Raw genomic sequence first — 14,648 nt, forward strand, 5'->3', positions numbered from 1 at the left:
CAAGTGTCAGAGTGATAGCATTATCATGTGTTTCCATTTATCTTTTAAAACCTAGGCGGCAGTGAAAAAATGAAGGAACTGATTATTTCTACATCTGCAATAAATGGTAGCTTTCTGTGATAGAAAATAGAAGACTTCTGGCTCCACAAAAAATCATGAAAAACATGCAAAACAGGCAGTATTGGATGGAGCTGTGGTTTTTTATCTAGAGAAACCAAACAGCTGCATGAATGGCTCATTAAAAAAGTAGTAATATGAAAACTCTGTTCTATAATTCTAATATTTACATTCTAGATCATCTTTAATTGTATAAAACATGCATTTTACAAACACCACAAGGAAAATTGTTAGCTACTTCATACAAGCTGGGGGCTGACCCTCTGGAGAGCTGCTCTGCAGAGAAGGACCCTGGAGTGCTGGCGGATGACAAGTTGACCATGAGCCAGCAATGTGCCCTTGTGGCCAAGAAGGCCAATGGTCTCCTGGGGTGCATTAGGAAGAGTGTTGCCAGCAGGTTGAGGGAGGTGATCCTGCCCCTCTACTCAGCCCTGAGGAGGCCTCATCTCGAGTACTGTGTGCAGTTGTGGGCTCCCCAGGACAAGAGAGACATGGAGCTACTGGGGAGAGTCCAGCATAGGGCTATGAAGATGGTCAGAGGGCTGGAGCATCTGCCCTATGAGGAACGGCTGCGAGAGCTGGGCCTCTTCAGCCTGGGGAAGAGAAGACTGAGGGGGGATCTGATCAATGGGTACAAGTACCTGAAGGGAGGGTGTCAAGGGGATGGGGACAAACTCTTTTCAGTTGCCCCGTGTGACAGGACAAAAGGCAATGGGCAGAAATTGAAGCACAGGAAGTTCCACCTGAACATGAGGGGGAATTTCTTCCCTGTGAGAGTGACAGAGCACTGGACCAGGTTGCCCAGAGAGGTTGTGGAGTCTCCTTCTCTGGAGCTCTTCCAGGCCCGCCTAGATGCAACCCTGTCTAACATGCTCTAGGTGACCCTGCTTGAGCAGGGAGGTTGGACTAGATGATCTCCAGAGGTCCCTTCCAACCTTACTGATTCTATGATAATTCTATGATATAAATTTTAGTAAGTTTTTCCTTCCCAATGTTAAAATGATTGCATTAAGGCAATGAATATTATCTTAGGCTGTTGTCGTAGGCAATATTTAACATTGCTTGTACTAACTGTCCCAGTTCTTCACATCAGCAAGTAGTCCAGCAAAACAGCAGTCATTCTGGACATCAAAATAATTGGCAGTGAGGACCCACTGCCCACATCATGTGCAGTTTAGGGAGGTTTGTTTAAAGAAGCTCTACTGTGGTCCTTAGACTGAATGCTCATTAGATGAGCTTCTGGAGAATGTCTTTCAGTGTTGTTTAATTTGAGAGGAAACAAGAGTGTGTGTTTCAAGACCGTTCCACAACATGAACAAAGCATCGTGGGGATGAACAAGAGGGAGATTTGCTTCCAAAGTGCATTTACTCCATATCTAAGTGCACATACTTCTGTGGATGTAGCCTGTGACAGGAAATGGGCGTATTTGTGGCTTCCTGTCATGATTTATGTTCAGTCGCACATAGCATGAAGGAGGACATGACATCTATCTGCTGGACGTGAATTGCTGAAGCAGAGGAGTATGCTAGGTTTCCACTCCACAGTAGTAGCTTCAGCATGACCTTATTCCATCGTTTTCAAGGGCAGGGTGTAGCAGATAGCTGCACTGGACACTAACCAGAAATATCTTGTTAGGACTTCCTCTAAAGCTTTTTGCAAAAGTGCACAAGCCTCTAGAACTGAATCCATAAGGGACTTAAGCGTCATGCTACCTGCTCCAGTAGAAATGGCATGAAATTCCTCTGTAATAGCCGTTCATACCACAGTTAGAAACATCTGTAATACTGGAATACATTCTGAACCCTTGTTTTTGTCCACACTGAAGGCAGAGTTTTAAAAGATCTTAGTGACTGAATTAATAATTGAAAATGGATGGCAACTTATACCTTCAGCAAAAACATTAAGAAAATAGCGTAATTTGTTAAAGAGGTAGAGAACTGAACTTTATTTAGTTCTTTTTGGAATATAAGCTACAGCTTTTTTCCTATAACACGTAGAGAAACTAAGTAGCATTTCAAACAGTATTAGTCTGTAAGAACAGCTAATATATGTTCCAGTAAATAAATTATACACTTATGTGTGTGTAGAATCATGATATGCTTTATCTAGGTTTTTTTAGATTTACTCTAAAAGGGGAGGTGGTTTAATACTAATGAATAAGAGCTATATTTATTAAAACAGATTCCAAATATTTCATTTTAAGGTGAAAATTAACAGAAAAGACATAGAAAATGAAAAGAACAATTCCTAAAATCCTAAGCTCTTCAGATGTTGATGGTAAAAGTCTTCCAGATTTGAGAAATGAATGAATACTACGAATGGCCAAGGAGAAAGAGAAAGAAAGCCAAACAGTAATAGGCAGAAGATTTTTAAAAATTTTATTCTAGATACACCTTTAGCACGAATGCACTGGTGAAAGAATATAATCTATGCTCCATATCCTATGAGGGCTAGCAAAAAAGTGCATTTAGCACATCAGAAGAGGTGCGTAAATGTGTTCTACTAGCAGAATAGGTGACAAATATGTATGAATCTCAGAAAGAAAAAGATCAATATTCAGTCTAAGTATAAAGGTGTCTAATCAAGCCATTAAGAAAACTGCACACAGAAAATTCGATGCTTTTCGTTATGACTGAGTTACTTTGGTAACTCCTTAAAGTACAGTCCTAGCTTGCACAATACTAAGCATCCGAAATTATTCTGTTTGCCCATTGAGGTGAAGGCTTTTCAAAATATATTTAGTGGTGCTGATGTAGGTGATGCTTACCCCGCAGTAAAATCCCTGGTAGGGGAGGTCACTATTAGCCTCCCTCCCCATCTTCTCAAGTCCCTGGCATCACTGTGGGAAAACAGAAACACTTCCCCTGAGCTGCTGCTGTTGGTGGTGTCCCCGCGAAGCATTTTGGAAGGAGGGGATTCACCCTCAGTGCCAGCAGCCCAGGTAGGTACGGGCGTTCACTGTCACATCTCCCCGCCTGGGTCGAAGGGGTGCCAGCATCAGCTGGTTTGCAGTTCACTGCCATCTCCCCAGGTCAATCCAGCAGCTGCATGGGCTGCAATATCAGGACTTCCCGACTTGCAACAAGGAAAGGCAGGATAGCTCTAAACTGGGGAAGGAACGTCAGTGCCAGAGGCGAGTACTCTGGTAAACCGCTCAGAAGACAAAACATCAAACCACTGCGAAGGCAGAGAATTTGGTCACTGCATACTCCCGCTCCTTAGGGCGTCTTTCGCCACATCGGGTGCCAACAGCGTAGAAAGACTGCTTAAGCCTAGGGAGAGCGTGTCGCTGAGATTACTCAGTAAACACAGTTGTACCCCCACAAGCCTACTGGTTCGCTCCTAAAGCAGTGGAAGCTCAGAGGCTATTTAAAAGAGCGCTCTTTGTGCTCAAATCCCTAAAAGCACCGAGGGACTTGCATTTACATTTCAGAGAACAGCATGTTAAGGGAAATCCAAGAGCATGTTCCTAGGCACTTAAGCTGCAGTATAGGTGTGACGTGAGCAGTAAATTCAGGTGAGAAATCAAAAAAAAAAAAAAAAAAAAAGAATCTCTTCTCAGCTTCAGACGCTTCACTGACATCTCAGTTTCTGCATGTCAGTACCTAGCGCACCCAAGCATGTCACCTTGGCTGGATAGACATTTCAGTGTCTAACGCCTCTCTGAGGCTACTGGGGATTCAGAGTTTCAGCAGGGTCACTTTAAGTCTTCTGGTTTCTATTCACTTCGTGCATTTTGACTGCATTTTAGGAATATAGCAAAGTGATAACTTCTTTATTTTGTTTCCAGTCACACTATCTTTTCCCATTTGCTAGCTGCAGTTCCAGTTCATGGAGAAAGTGTTATTCTGTGTAAATACCTCCTGCGGTGGTTCATAAATGACAGTAGGCAATTTCAGACTTCACACAGGTCGGGAAGATATTCTTTGTGAGATAGCATCTTCTTAAAACGAGAAAAAGGAAAACCAAGCATCTGAAAAACTCATTACATATAAAACCTTTTTTTTTTTTTCATGTAAAGGAGCAGGCTTAATTATTTCAGCAATTGATTTAGTCACTTAAAAAGACATTTTGGTTAATCCAAATTTGCTGATTGGTTTAGGCTCAATTTTAAAAGCCAATGAGTTGAACTGATATAGGCTAGTCAGGTTGTGGACATCAGTATTTAGTTCCCTCCTCTGCATATGAATATGTCAATAGAAGCTCTAAGATGCAGGAAGGCTACGAGACTTTCTGAATTGTTTCCGAATAGCTTCTTATTCTTCCCTTTACACTGAATAATTAAATATTAAATATTTACTGGAACCATCTCTTCTCCCTGACCATTCTCAAGCTTTGCTGCTGGCTTAAATTCACAAAATAGAGTAGAAAACTTTATATCTCAATAAAAATGTGACACACTACAAGGAATTTCTACTTTATACGTTTGCCATTCCTAGCTGGGAGCCTAGTGAGTATTGGCCAATGTCTAGATTTGTATTATATGCTATGAAGAAAGTTCCTTGAATATCATCACCTCATAATTTAAATTGATGTAACAGAAACTGAAATTAATGCTGTTCTACGTATTAGAAAGTCAGATAAAAACCACATCTCCCTCACCAAATTTGCTATTTAAAAGCTGAGGAAGGTGACTGCATATGCAGGGCCTGGGCCTTGAATATGTCAGGGGTCATTTTGCTTGCAGATAGAGTTAGTGCAGCCTGGCTTTGAACTATAGCTCTAGCCCTCAAAGAAAAATTTGCCAGTGGTAAATACCTGATGTGCTGAGCCATATATTGTGATGCCAGGCATACCTCCAGTATTAAGTTGGTCAGAATTTTGCTTCATTACTGAAATTTTAAAAAGCCAGGGAGTATGCAGAGGTTCTACTGGAACCTACCACAGTGAAAAATCTATGGATCTGTTTTTTGGTACAAGTCAAACTAAATTCAGCTGCAGTTTTGGAATTGTTTGCTTTCCTATTGTGTAGAAATTTTTTCAAAATGAAAAATTAGTACATGATGGCAAAATTGCCAGATCACTGTGCTTTCATTCATTCCAGTTTTTATCTTCAACATCTTTTAGTTGTTGAATAAGGCCCATAAAGCTAATGTGTAAATAGGTATTCTGCTATTTGCTTAAGCAAATATTCCGTTGCTCTAGTAGCCAGTTTCACTAGTGTATCTATTCAGTTTGGCCAACGATAATAAAATTTACGCTTCTAATTATACACTTGATGCAACAGCAAAAGCAGCTCCACCAAATTAGCATTCTGCTGGGAGCAGGGCAGCTGTTACCTGCTTTCGGTGGGCACACCTGAGTGAATACTCCTCAGACTATTAGAAAATATTATGTATTGTTGATGTCATCACACAGATTTGAACATGAGGTAGTCTGGTGAAACTAAGGTAAGAATCACTTTGCAGTACATGCTAGAGGTGGGAGGGGAAGATTTATGATAACAGGAGTGATTTAGCAACATGTTCTAGCCAAGAAGAAAACAGAAAGATTTTTCCTTTGAGATTATTTTGGCATTTTTTTCTCGCTTTGAATTAATATGACCAGCCTCCTACAATATAAGGAGTCATTAAATAATATTTATTAGCTTATTTTCTACTTCTGGTACAGGTAAGTTCTCATCATTTGGTTTGGGAAAGGCATGTGGCTTTAGGACTTTAGTTTCCAGGCTAAAGCAGGAAATGCCTGTGCTTTCATGTGTCCCATAAAGCTGTAATTTACAGATGAGCCTGGGTTTTATGGACATGAGCTATGGGATGAACTTGAAAAGATGGTCTGAAGACTGCAGTCATCATATAACCTTAAATAGGTCAATAGGAGGTTTTAAATCCAGAAATTCTGAAGCCTAGTTCGATCAGAGGCATATTTCTAAAAGTATTTAGAAACTTAAATTTACTCAGGCTTATAGAAGCATTTGACAGCTGCCAGCACAATTCATACTAGAACATCCTGAAGGTCTATTGCATGCCAACAAAAATCATGAACCTCATCAAGGCTTTATATCAAGGTTCTGCTTGAACAGTTAAGGTAAATGGAACTTGCACAAATGGATTAATCAAACTTGCCTGTCAAAGACAGGCTAGGCTCATTCGGTCAAGATGTCTTTTGTCAGATTTTGACTCATTACAAAAAAAAAAAAGGTAGAAGGATATGGAGAAGGCATGGCAAACCAGAAGAGACCTCTACCAGAATATTAAAATGATACTGACAGCTCAAACTTTTTAAATACATATACAGGCAAAAACCTTAAGGACTGTCCCTCTCCACAAAAATAGCCAAAGATTGTGATTAGCCAGGGAAAAAAGTCTTCCAAAAATAGATTTTATTGAGAAATTTGGTAGCTCCCATTGCAAGTAGGACATGCAAGAGTCCACTCTACTGCACAGGAGGATGCCAACCATGGCTGGCCATTAGGAGAAAAGAATGTCATTAAGTACCAAAGCAGTGCCTGGCCTTCAGCAGCTTAAACAAGTTTTCATCACCAATAATCTAGAAATTATAGAAGTTACATGCCTCATGTTGGCCTACACTACCTACACCGCTACAGGGGCAGACATGCTCCATAGTGTACCTCCCCCTCCAGGCCCGGGAGGGCACCTCCTTTTCTGGTTGTGGTTCTGTGTGTCCTTCCAGTGGTAACCCAGACACACACAGATGTTGTGTATACCCAAGTCTTATCTCCCCCTATGCAGTCAGGATATGGCCATGGAGCTTCTATGGGAAAGAGCTTCCAGGTAGTGGGGCAGAGAGCATGGTCTGGGATCTGCAGTGGGGCAGAGCACACAGTAGTTTACAGAATAGATCCTGCCTACATGTCCTCCATTCAAATACAAATGTTGGGAACGCTGAAGGCATAACCAGATCTGTAAAGAACCTTGAAAGAAAATGCCTCAGAAAAGATCTGATGATTAAACAGATTAACTGTATAATGAACATCAAGACTCAAAGGGGATATTAACAAGTGATTTCCAAAGCTATCCAGAAAAAGAAAAAGGAAGTGTATTATAACTGTATTGCAGATGAAGCTGCAGTAGCTGCTAGAAAAGTAACTGACTGGAAAAATAAACCCCTTTACTAGACAGTGCATTGGTAAAATGTATGCAATTCCTCTTAACCTAATCAACTAGCCAAAAAGTGAGATTTTGTAGTTACTCTATCTGACAGGAGAACCTGATGATTGAATTAGGCATTTCCTGACTGCCCTGCAATTTAATTTACCTGTAAGAAAGGACAAGGTCTTCTTTCCTTGGCTGCAAGAAGCATAGTTCTAGCTACTGTAGACAATCTTTCTCCTTTCAGCACCGACTGTCCTCTTGGCCAGGACATGCAAAGGCTCTTGCTGGCTACCCCTTATCCCTTGGTGCTGCCTGCTGAGGCCTTGCTGCTTTTTTGGGCTCCTCCTTCAAGTTGTCTTGCACTGCTCAACTCTGGTTCTGCCTATCGTGCACACACACACACGCAGGGACGCCTACCTGCCTAGTCCCATACTCAGCCAAGTGCCCGCTCCCAAGTAGTTCAAAATTCCTGGACTGCCCTTGCCTTTCTTGTGTGAATCAGTGATTGGAGTTTGGAGAGTAGTATTTACCTACAGACTTTCAGAGAGAGTTCAATGACTCCTCCTAATCACTTTACATAAAGTAGTGATGCCCAACAGCTTCACCAAGGTTTAACATAGCTTGTTGTGGCAGACACATATGACCTTGCCTAAGATATAAGGATTTCTGATAGTGAAGAAATTCACAGTTGTTCAGCTATCTAAACATGCAGACAGGTACCATTTACAAAAATGCTGGCACCTTGGCACCTACATTTTTTTATATAAAGCTACCCTGAGGGCCTGATTCAAAGCCATTGTAGTCATGGAGATATTACTATTAAGTTAATTAGGATTCAGTTCAAATTAATGTTACACATCTTCTTCTTTGTTATCTTTTGCTGTCTCTGTTCTTGTGACTGAAATTGTTCCCTCGTGGTGTTGCAAAAAAAAATGATGGAAATGCTAGCAGTAATTCATGGGAAATCAAACACTGGTCCTCCTGGTTTAGTCAGTGTCCGTTCAATATAAAAGGAAAAAAAGAATAATTTTAAATATTAGTAGAATAGTTACATTCATACTTTTAGAAGTTCATTACATCTTTAAAAAATTTATCTATGACAAAAGTGAAACGTTTCAACTTTTTTTTTCAAGAAGAATAAACTTGTATGCCACTTACAAAAATGGTGAGTTCTCACTGCTTGAAAGGGGCTTGCTGAAGAAACACCCCATGTTCTTGCAATAAATATCACATCCATGGAAATCAAGTGCAAGAATTTGACTGCTACATTATTGTAGAGTATATAAAATCTGCCTTCAGTAAATCCTTTATAAGATACAAAAATGTCTAATGACAAGCATTTCATGCTAAAATCTCCTCTTCAGATGTATCCAGGCATCAATCCAAATATACTAATTAAAATGTGCACAGTATCAAGCTACCTGCAGAATATATATAAGGATGTTTTAGAGTGTGTGATTGGATGCTTTCATAATCAGGAAGTGAAAGAAAGATAAAAGGGAAGTCTTTGACCTTTGAGGGAATCAAAACCTAAGAAACAGGAACTATTTATTTTACAGTTTTATATCATTGGCAAGAAGAGAAAGAAGATAAACTGAAAACATAAACATAGTGGCATCAATTAGTCTGCAGTGTTAAAGATAAAATTTTTAATTTAAGAAAGCTTAAACCTATGATTGATAAAGACTTAGAGCAAGACTATAGCTAATGCAGGTAGGATTCATCTGTTGCAGTGCAGATGTCTACATCTGACCTTTTCATTATCCCCTTTGCAACATGTGGAGAGAAAAAGGCACTTCTTTAGTCATCCCTTTCTCAAGTAGGTGCCAGAACAAGGTAGGATGACTGTGGTGGCTACGCTACATAAAACTGTGGTGGCTACACCACACACAACTACATAAAATGTAATGAATCCCAAATCTCTTTGAGCAGCCTCAGGCAGGGTTTGCAGTGTGAGCTCACTCGCTAGCCTGAGCTTAGCTAGTTCAGAATGAGGAAATGCGTGGAGAGGCATCACGTCGACTCAGCACTGAAAACATGAATCAGACCAGTCCCAAAAGCTGTTCATAAACTGACGAGTGTTTGATGTATATCAAACACTCTCCAAAAAATAAAAATTAATAAATGAAAAATCATGTTTTCCTGGTAATCTATCAGATTACGGTCAGTAAGAGACTTCTGAACGACATCAAGTATAAAAAAAGTTCAAATCCATGAAATCTTCTTCATTGATAATACATATAATAATGTAATAAACATTGGTTTACATAATAAACATTGGTTTATTAAATGTCAGATTTGCAGTAGAGTCTCTTTCCCCATACACTCCGGACAAAACACACATTTTTTTAAAAATGTTAGCTTTGTAATATAGAGACTGAACTCTGTAATATAGAGACTGTTCAAGGTATACAGTTGTTCTTATTGAAATGTCAGTAAACATACAGAAAAGATGTGTGAACAATATACAAAAAATAGGAACAAAAATATGAACATAAATAGTCATATTAACAACGAGAAAAAACTGAAGCCCAGAATGGGAAACAAAGCACCAATTGTACTGGGTGCAACACTGCGGCATAATAGGCACTTATCTGAAAATGGTAGCATAAAACTTCAGCAAAACAGGAATTTACTACATGTCTACAGTCTATAGGGTTGAGAGTGGCCAATTAAAAATGCTTTAGCAACCTCATTTTTAGGGAAAAAAATGAGCATCTCAGGTAGGAAAATTAAGACTCTTTCAAGTTCCTTTAAATCTGATACTTACAATATGTTTCTGAAATTTATTGATTTTTTTTTTTTTTTTTTTGAACATTTACATCATTGTGGTCTGGCTGTTCTCTAAAGAGTGTATAACCCATCTTATTGTAAGATGTCACTTGTGAGCCCTACTTTCTCTGGACTCTGCCAGAAAAGACCCTCAGCCTGGTAGCTCTTCGGCCAGAGCCACCCTCGATGCCCCAGTGGCCATGAACACAGCTGCCCTGATGCTGGAAGGAGAAACTCTTTCCCAGGCTGGGGCATGTCCAGCAAGCTCTGTGGCACTATGGCAATGTGGCTTGGACTGGGCCCCTTCTGCACCCTTTTCTGTAAGCACAAGTGTTGTCTTTCTGCTGCTCTGACGTGCTGCACCAAGCTGTTGGCAGCAGCCTTGCCCAGCTCCCAGGCCGTTTCCTCCAGGCGCAGCCGGACCAATGTCTCCCCAGTTCCCTCAGAAGAAATCGACTTCAGTGATTACCTGGTCGTCCACCGCTACCTCCCCAGTGTCGTTCAAAGTGCTGTGTTGTAGAGAGCATTTTGTGTGGCCCTGGATACCAAAGGTACACACAATTTTGTGTGTACCAAAGTACAGCCAAGTACTTTGGTCAACAGGAGCGGTAGGTGTACCAGCCACCCCAATGCAATCAGTGTCTTGTAATTGTTGTCACAATAGTGCTAGTAACAGTAAAGACTGAAACACCAACTAATACAGCAGAGACGTTTGTCCATAACACAAGCACTCATACCTGTCCAAATAACACTGTGTCATCTTCGATCAGCAGGATTCACACAGATGACATTTTTGCCAGTTACAGGATGGGAATTTAGGTTTTCTGGATGCATGTAATGAAGTTGCTGTTTTTTCAGCTGTAGTGAAAGCAATTCCCTTTTAATTAAAGGTTTTTATATTCTGTATAATGTCAGGTCTTAATGTTGACTTGTCTAAGACACTTTACAACTGAGATCTAGGCAGCCTCTCTATGGCAGGCTACTGAGCTGCTCCATTAGCTAACTCAATAGAAATCCTAGTAATTTTGGTCTGTCTCGGAATCACAGCCTGTATTATGTGTATTCGTAAAGTATATTAGCTAGCTTTAAATTGTTCTGACTTAAACAAAGCATCTTCATGGATTTAAAGTAATCACATTTTTCTCAGCTGAGATTGCATACTTTGCTGATACAGTTAAGCTCCTTGGCAGATATTCAAATGTCAGAGTGATATATCAAAGACCATTAAAAGAAAGATCAAGACAAGTCAGATTTTTGAGGTGCTTGAACAATCCAATATAATGCATATCTCTATTTCCTGATAAAAGAACCAGATAATCTAATTTTTGAAGGGGTGGACTTCTTAGTTCAGATGTTATCAATGGAGAAAACTTAAATTTAAAACCCTTAATTAAGAAATGTTTTCAACAAATAGGAGGTTCTGCTCCAAACCTGCCACCAAAAAGTAATGTTCGTTATAGCTGAGGTCTAATATCTCAAGGTTATGTAATTCTTTAAATGCAAATAAGTGGTGAAATCCAATTTGTTAAAAGAGAGAACTAAATACTTCAGATTAGGTGAAAAGATTAATTCAGAGCCATTAAAAGCTTCTCCAAGGGCATCTAAAGACAAATTCAAACAAGCTATTCCATTAAGATCTTTAGAATGACTTGCATTAATGAACAAAATATTTTTAGACTCAAATCCAAGACTTTCCTACATGATTTACAATGCTGATTATTTAAATAGTACATTGGCTTTTTTTCAATCATCAGGATATGCCACAGATGATTCGGGTTGTCACTACTAGCTGTAAGAGTAAACTGTCAAATTGGTTTCTTTTTTTCCTCAAACAATTAAGAAAAATATTGATTTCCTTTGTTTGTGGGACTATTTTACTACTATAGAGGTTTAAATGCACTTTGTCTGGCTCTTTGAAGACATGCTCTTTAATATCTAATTGCTCCAATGATATTAGAGATGAAAAGTGTTGAGAAAGGTTTAGATATCAGGAGTAGACTTGCTGCTGGTAATTGAAAGACAAGTCCAGACACTCCAGAGTAGACAAACCCTGTAAAAGCTCTCTGGGGGACATCACCTGTGTGGAGTAGTTGGACACCAAGTGAAGCACCCGCAGCTGTGGCTTGTTCTGAAACCAGACAGCAAGTACTTCAATGAGTGCAATGTTAGTCAGTTAAAGTCTTTAATTCGTTAAGACTTTGGAAAGCTGTATTTAAAGGTGTATTTAAATTGGAGAGTTTCCAGAGCCAGATTCACATGGAAAAGGAGCACTGAAACATCTGGGACAGTTCAAACTTATATCAAGAGCTGTATTAGATGAACAAGATGTTCCTTACCTGGTTATGACTTAGGTCAAGCTCCTGTAGAGATATGGGTAGGCAGAATGGCACCTAGGTCGGGTTACAGAGTGAGAGTGACAACATAGTCAGGTTGACAAGAGCAGAGAAAGCCCCATATTCTATGGAAAATCATTTCCCACAAGAGATAGCAAAACAATAGTTCTCATTCCTACACCGTTCCTTGAGGTTTGAGAAGCTAAGAAAGTGTCTGTTGTGATGGAGACGATGTTGCTGGACACAGCCATATCAAGGTAATAGCAGGTGGAATGCCTCTGGATACTATCTTCAGCTGATCACCATTAAGAGGGCAGTTCCTTTAACTTTTTTAAACTTCAGAAAATTGCATTAGTTGTATACAAAGGCTAGTGACCTATCGTAATCAGATTTTTTTGGTCTTAAGAGCCAATATGCTGATTCCAGTCCAGTATCAAAGACTGAAGGTGCTTAAAATTATAAAAATCCTCCTTAGAAATTTCTTCAGTACTCCTAAAATGTCACGATGACAAATGTCAAGACAAAGAGTCAGATGCACTGCTTCTCTAATTCTCTCAAGGCCTCCTTTAAATGCAAACTTGATCATGCTACTTTTCATATACTAAGAAAAGTTGTTAATAGTCTAATACCCACCAGGCGGTATGCCCGTAATTTGTGTTAAAATGATCCAGGTGAAGTTTAGTTGCACTCTGGTCATAGACCTGAGGGCAAGAAAGCTCTGCTCATGAATAAAACATACAGGAAGCATTCACATCAGCCATTACAGGTCTGAAAAGATCCTCCAGTCCAACTCAAACTGAAGGAAAAGCTTTAGTGATGAAAAATGTTATGAAGTTGTCCTCTATGCTGAAAATTCAAAAATTTATATTTACAGCTGGATCACATGCAGCAACAAACTTTAAATTTTATGCAATTCTCTGGTATAGCTGTACCTAGAAAATACTGTCACACATAATCACACAAAGTAAAAATAACCCCAAGTAAAAGTAACACCAAATGCTTTCATGATTAACAAAAAAAATATTAGATACAGATTTAATCTGAAGGAGTTAACTGTTTACTTAGAAATGAACAACAGATGCTGGTAACTAATTTAATGGTTCTGCAGTGAGATGAAGAGAAATGTCTGTAAAAATACAGTGCAGGCATATGTCTTCTTCATCATTGAAGAATGATGTTGATATTCTTTCAGTTAGTATCTACATGCATATAAAATACCTCATACTGAATTGTTTGCATGACATATTTTATCATCTCTACTGAAGTCATAAACATTATGACTAGAGAGAATGCAAGCAATTAAGATTAATTGTGAATCAATTTTTTCTCTCTGCAGGAAGAGCCCCTATGAAACGGGAGGTAAAAGTGAGGTTAAAGGGAAGATCAATAAAAAGTGAAAAGGAAAATAGGAAGCAGAATCAATGTGTCTGATGGGGTGGAGGGGGCATGTGGTGATTAGCAGGCAGAGGACTCATTGAGAAATAACCATCTCATGATACTCTTTCTCAAGAACAGAAATATGTTGAAATTACATCCAGGACATACTCCAGTTTGGATTGTTTCATTCTGCCAGCATGTATTTACCATTCAGTTATACTACAAGAAAATTTTCACTTCTGCCTATGAAAAATTGCTGTATCATGTTACTAAGGCACGAGAGCTACTGTGCTCTGCTGTAGTCTTTGACAACATATTACAATTCTTCATTAGGGAAGAAGAAAGAAAGAGAGTGAGAGAGAGAGAGATTACCAGAAATCTTTTAGTTATCGGGAATTTAATTTTAGACAAATGTGTTTTTTAAAAAAAATTTCCCACATTACACAATATAAAAATAACAAATCATAACTAGCTATAGATAGAAGAAGACTTGGGAAAGAGCAGGAAAGAACATCATAATTAACTCACAAAGGATGGGGCTACTGTGTTCTTTGCACGATACGTTGTTTAGTTCCTGTTTCATTTATGGATTAATTTAAAGTCTTCAGAACAGCTTCTGGACACAGTGAATAGTCACGGAGTACTAAATAAACTTTAGTCAGTGTTATTAATTAATTGTTAATTATTTAGTGCAAAAAAAGATATTCATTGCCATTGATATGAGTTTAGTTTTTTAGTTTTTTTGTTTTTTGTTTTTTTTTTTAAAGCTTTGCATCACTGGGGGAAATCTTCCACAATAAAGTAATTTGACCTAATTGTTAAATGAAATCTGTACATATATCTGAAGTATCTATTTCTGCTTTTATAGTCTGTAATTTCCAAGGAAGTAATAACATCACTGTATAACCATTTGGATTATTGGATGCTGATAACTAATGAATGTATTTCCATAGCAGATATTGCAGTATTTTTTCATATGAATTTTGATTAAAA

This window comes from Rhea pennata, chromosome 1, assembly GCF_028389875.1.
Source record: "Rhea pennata isolate bPtePen1 chromosome 1, bPtePen1.pri, whole genome shotgun sequence".
In the NCBI taxonomy this organism is placed as follows: domain Eukaryota; kingdom Metazoa; phylum Chordata; class Aves; order Rheiformes; family Rheidae; genus Rhea; species Rhea pennata.